This window comes from Octodon degus, unplaced genomic scaffold (genome assembly GCF_000260255.1).
Source record: "Octodon degus isolate 3935 unplaced genomic scaffold, OctDeg1.0 scaffold00100, whole genome shotgun sequence".
Taxonomy (NCBI): Eukaryota; Metazoa; Chordata; class Mammalia; order Rodentia; family Octodontidae; genus Octodon; species Octodon degus.
The window spans coordinates 9,579,414-9,584,866 of NW_004524676.1; positions in this window are offsets into that span (position 1 = coordinate 9,579,414).

A 5,453-nucleotide genomic window follows, 5' to 3' on the forward strand; every position below is an offset into this window, starting at 1 on the left:
CATTTTTAAAAAATAATTTCATTGAGAAACAAAAAAAATTATTGAAACTGTGCTAGTAATCAGTTTTGAAACTGTCTCATTGCTATTTGTTTCTCAATGAAATTATTATTATTTCTTTTTTTTTGGCGGAACCAGGGATTGAACTCAGGCTCTTGTGCTTGCCAGGGAAGCATTTATTCCACGGAGCCATCTCTCCGGCTCCAGTTTCAATCATTAATACATTGTATATTGTTGTCTTAGTGGTTATTCATTATACAAGATGCAGACATGATATCCTGTCCACAGACATGATTAGAACAAATCTCTCAATTCATTGAATTAAGAGAATGCAGCTGTATATCTATCCTAAATATTTTGAATATACAGATACCAAATGGTCATTCATTTGTATCCCCCCTTTTTTGTTTAGTTTTGTCAGAGAAGGGTATTCCATTGTCATTTAAATATTGGAGGTGCATGAATTCAGCAAAATATTATGAAATAGTCCAGTAGTCTGTAATAGTAATGGGTTATCCGTAAAACTGGCAATGTCAGAAGTTGTTGACTTGAGCCTTTTACAGCTCAGCATAATAATATGGCTTTACTTTTTATACTTCGTTTTTATACTTTTCTGCTGGATGGTTAAGACCAAGATAAAGCAAGACCTATGTAACAAGAATTACAGCTTTTGTACCTGACAAGGTCAGTCAAATCCCCTCAGGATTTTTCCTGAAACCCTGTACTGCGGTTTGTAGATCCTTTGTCAGTGTCAGCCATGTGGATGAGTCATGGCCATTACTTGACCAGTTTGCTGTCTGTGAAAGCCTGAGAGACTGTTTTCTCTCCATGTATTTTCTCTCCTTAGGCACACTCTACTTCATCGATTATTTTCCTCTGCGGCCCCATAATCTTCTTGATCAGAAAATTTGGGACACAACTGAGTTACATGATACTACAGTATAGGTTCTCATATGTTGTGAGTCTTCACTGACCTTGAAAGGCTAGGGCCAAAATGTCAGTTGTCCTTGCAGCCCTTCTTCTCTAATTTTTGGTCTGCATACTTAAGTTGTTAACCCTCCAGAAGAGAAGCTTATTATTATTACCCTACCACATAGACAGTTGAGCTTGCCAGTTTTATATGCTCCATCTTTTTCAGTTCCTGTTAAACATCTCCAAATTAGTATTACCAGAGCCAGTAAGTCAATAAGTATCTTATTTAATGAGCAAACACACTCTGTAGTACTTTTTTTAAAACCTTGTTAAATATAACAAAGTGAAAGACTTTTCAAAAGAAAAGTATGCATTTGAGTGAATTATCACAAAGCAAACAGTTGTACAGTTATCACAAATTAAAGAAATACAACACAGGAAGTGGAGGCAGGAGAATCACAAGTTGAAGTCTGGAGTTTGTAGTAAGACTCTGTCTCAGAAAGAAAAAAAGAAAAAATATGACCTGGCTTTAGCCCAGGAACCACCATACCTTCTTGCCATTGATCCCTTATTTCCTATCAAAGGTAGCCTATACTTGACATTTAAGATGATCACTTTCCTGTCCTTTTGGATTGTCCAACACCAGAAATATTCCATCGCAGTTGAATTTGTCTTGCATTTTGCTAATTTTATACATAGGGGATGTCAAAGTATATATTCTTTTGTGTCCAGTAGATGATCCCAAACCATTTCCCAAATTAGATGCATACACTCAGAGTCCCATGCGCCCTACCCACTGATGCTGGTAGTGCCAGTTGTCCTCGTGTTAGCTGGCCTGTGGCTGTGTGGCAGCACAGCCTGGTTTCATTTGGCATTTCTCATCATCAGTTAGGTTGAAACCCCTTTCCTACATTCAGTGGGCATCTGGATCTCCTCTGGAGAGAGCCTGCTTAGTACTTCTGATTGTTCCTTCACTGGGTTGTCTGCTTGCTTGTTTTTTAGGATTTTCAGAACATTTTTTTTTCTTTTATATATTTGGTACAGGGTCTCACTACACAGCTCAGACTTGTGGTGATCCTCTTGTTTTCAGCCTCCCTAGTGCTAGGATTATAGGTGTGTGCTCCACGCCTGGGCTTGGTTGCCAGCTCAGCATGTCCCGGGGTGAGGGAGGGTACGGCATGGCATGTGGGATGGGCCAGAACATTCTTGACTCAGAATTTCCCATTATGTGATTGTCACCCCCCTGCCCGCCTGCCCCTCAGGGCTTGGCTCCTCGTTCTCTCACATGATGGACCTAGATGAACTAGGACTCTAGTTTTTCAGTACTAAAAATCGAACCTGAGGCCTTGTCTTATTTGTAAGACAAATACTCTACCATTGAGCTACAAACCTTTTCTTAAGCCAGCTTTCAAAATTCCTGTAAAGTAGAATTTATTACCCCATTTTCAAAGTGAACGTGTCAGTAAACCTTTTTGCCACCGTAACAAAATACTGGAGAGTGTTAACTTATGAAGATAAAAGGTTTAGTTTGACTCACAATTTTAGAGGTTCTACTCCACTATGGAGAGTCAGCTAATTATGGTGGATCTGAATAACTACTACAAAGACAACAATATGCAATGTATTAATTACTGTAACTGTCCTACTAACCTGTTTTGAACCTTTCATTGCTATTTTATCTTTTTTCTCATTAAAATTAATAAAAAAATTAAAATGAGAAAAAATAATTATGGACCTTGAGAGCTTGTTTGGAGGTTCTAGCAGGGGAGCGCAGCTACTCGTGTACCCTTGACCGAGGAACAGTCCTCCTCTATCGGGGGTGGTCGTCCTCTTCGACCGAGCACGCAGCTTCGGAAGGGATGCACATGGATCGTTGAGGGAGGAAGGGGACATCTGCCTAGCCAGCCAGATCAGCCGAATCAACCCTGGTGATCATTGGGTGACAGATATTGCAGCCAGATCGCCCTCACATCTGAGAAAAAATAATTATGATGGAAAAGCATGGCAGAGCAAAACCACTTACATCACAAGCCAGGAAGCAAAAAGAGAAAAATAAAGGGACTTGGGTTCTACAGTTCCTTCAAGAGTATACTCCCAGTGACATTAAGACTTCCTACTCTACTCCAGCTTTTAAAAGTTACACCATGTCCCCTGGAGCACAATACTGGGAACCACACCTTAACATATGAGTCTCTGGGGACATTCAAGACCCAAAACAGCAATGAAGAAAATAATGCTGACAGGTTAGACAGTGTACCTAGATTAACTCCCAGATCTGCCAGACTCCAAGGCCCAGCAGCTAATCCCCAAGCTCTGCAAATAACAACTGCTCACTTATATTTGGGTCTCTGTCATAGTCCCAGCAAGCAACACTTGAAACCAAATTTATAGATTTACGTTCCTTTGGTAATCACTCTCCCAGCCACTACTGCTCATGGGATAAGTGCACACTAACTGTTGACTGCTCATCACTGTTTACTAAAAAATATGGTGAATTTAATCCTGGGAAAAATCTTGGGAGAGAAATCTAATCAGACCACACATGGTAAAAAGCAATCTGTAGTTAATAGCTTTTATTTATTTTTTAACTGAGTTTTAACACCTAAACTCAGTCACTCAGTATGGCTTTTTTAGTCAGACAACCTGACACGGGAGAGATCAAGCATGAGCATTCAGTGACATCTTGAGGCTCCTCACATCTATGCGGTGCTACAGTTAGAACCACCCAAGTAAGGAAGGTGAGGTCCCGTCTTTGGGCTACATTTGGGCTACTCCAGTGTACTACAGGTGGCTGAGTAGTAGTAGTTCATAGAGACAAAGAGTGATCTAGGACTTGTGGTCTTTCATCCTTTTGTCCAACACAAAACAGTGGTTACTAGAAGGAGGGAAACAGAATGCCAGGCAAATGCCACCATACTTAGTAGAAATAGCAACACCAAACTCTGTGACTCGATGATGTGTGCTCCTTGCAACTGGCATTGCCAAGCCCCTGCTAACCACACAGCCTTGTCCTCCATCTTCCTAGTAGAAGGGCCCTTGTGTACTATGTTACTGTCAAGTGGTCTGATAAGAAGGGGCTTAACAGGATGAAAAGGGACCTTTAAAAAATTGATCACACTCGTTTTGCATCTGTCTAAGAGCGGGCACTACAGTAAGCTTTCCCTCTGTGCCTATGTCTTTCTCCATCTCTGTCGGAGCTTTGTCATCCTGTGTGATGGTCTCATTCCTGGGCATGATGCTCCCTTGGTGACCTATGACAGCTTCAGGATCTCATCATCATTTCTGCTAGCAGACTTAGTAAGAGAGCCTACGATATTTCCCTGCACTTCCAGCCTAAGCCCAGGAGCTGGGTCTTCCTCGACTAGTTTGGGTCTCAGATCCAATGCTGCGTCTGTTTCTGGTTGACCAGGCTTGCATCATGGGGGCAAGGTCGGTGAGCCCTGCTTCACCGTGAAGAAGGCAAGTGGGGGTGGGCATTTTCCTCTCTTTATCATGACCAGTAATAAAGGAAAGGGGGGGTTGTCTGGGCATGGAACAGGCAAAACCAATTGTGTCCACTGAGAGAGGTGATTACTGTGTCCTCTGTGGCTTACCCTCTGACACTGCAGGTCCTCTCTTAGAGTTTAGGCTAGGCAGATAATTGGACAAACATGCAACAATATATGTGGTGATATTCATGCAGTGTTGCTTATAGTAGAGAAAAACTGGCAAGTCTGTCAAAGATAACCTCATAAAATATGAAGGATTCTTAAGGGGAACACATAACCTTTCTGCATAATTATGTCATCTACAATGTATTCCATTTCAAGGAATTGTCTATGAATATCAATTACATAGAGTATGCTTAAGTAATTCATCTTTTATGACTCTGAACTTTTGTGGTTTTACTTTTATTAAAAAAAGAATCTTATGAGAAGTAAATTTATAAAAATGAATTAAATAACTTGTTCATATCTAAGTACTGTGCATCCAGTAATAACAAAATAATGATATATTTGTGATTTTTAAGATGACTGCAGCTTATTACTGAATGGAAAAATAGTTTATAAGAATCTGTAACATCTCATTTTTGAAAAATTACTTGTCTGTCTCTTTGAATATTTATAAATAGGATGATATTAGATAGTTTTAAAAATATGAGCAATGCTTATTACCCAGTGGTGATGTTGTTGATAATTTTTATGATGATCTTCTTTCCCTGATTCTTTGCCACAAGTACACTTATTGTTCTACTCAGAAAAGGCAAATTTCGGCTACCCTGTGCTAGCGGGACCTGCCAGTCCAAGTCCAGGCGCAGTGTGGGTGAGACCCTCTTCCACCCCCTTGGAATGCCCCCACCACTCCGCAGCACCTCCCCCCACCCCGCCTGCTGAGTAGGAATTTCTGCCCCATTCAGGGAACCCCCAGATCCAGTCCTAGCCCAGGACCGGTGAGTATGTAGACCTTCCAGCTACTCTGCGCCAGCGGGACCTGCTAGTCCAAGCCCAGGTGCAGCATGGGTGAGACCCTCTTCCACCCCCTTGGGACCCACCCCACCACCACTC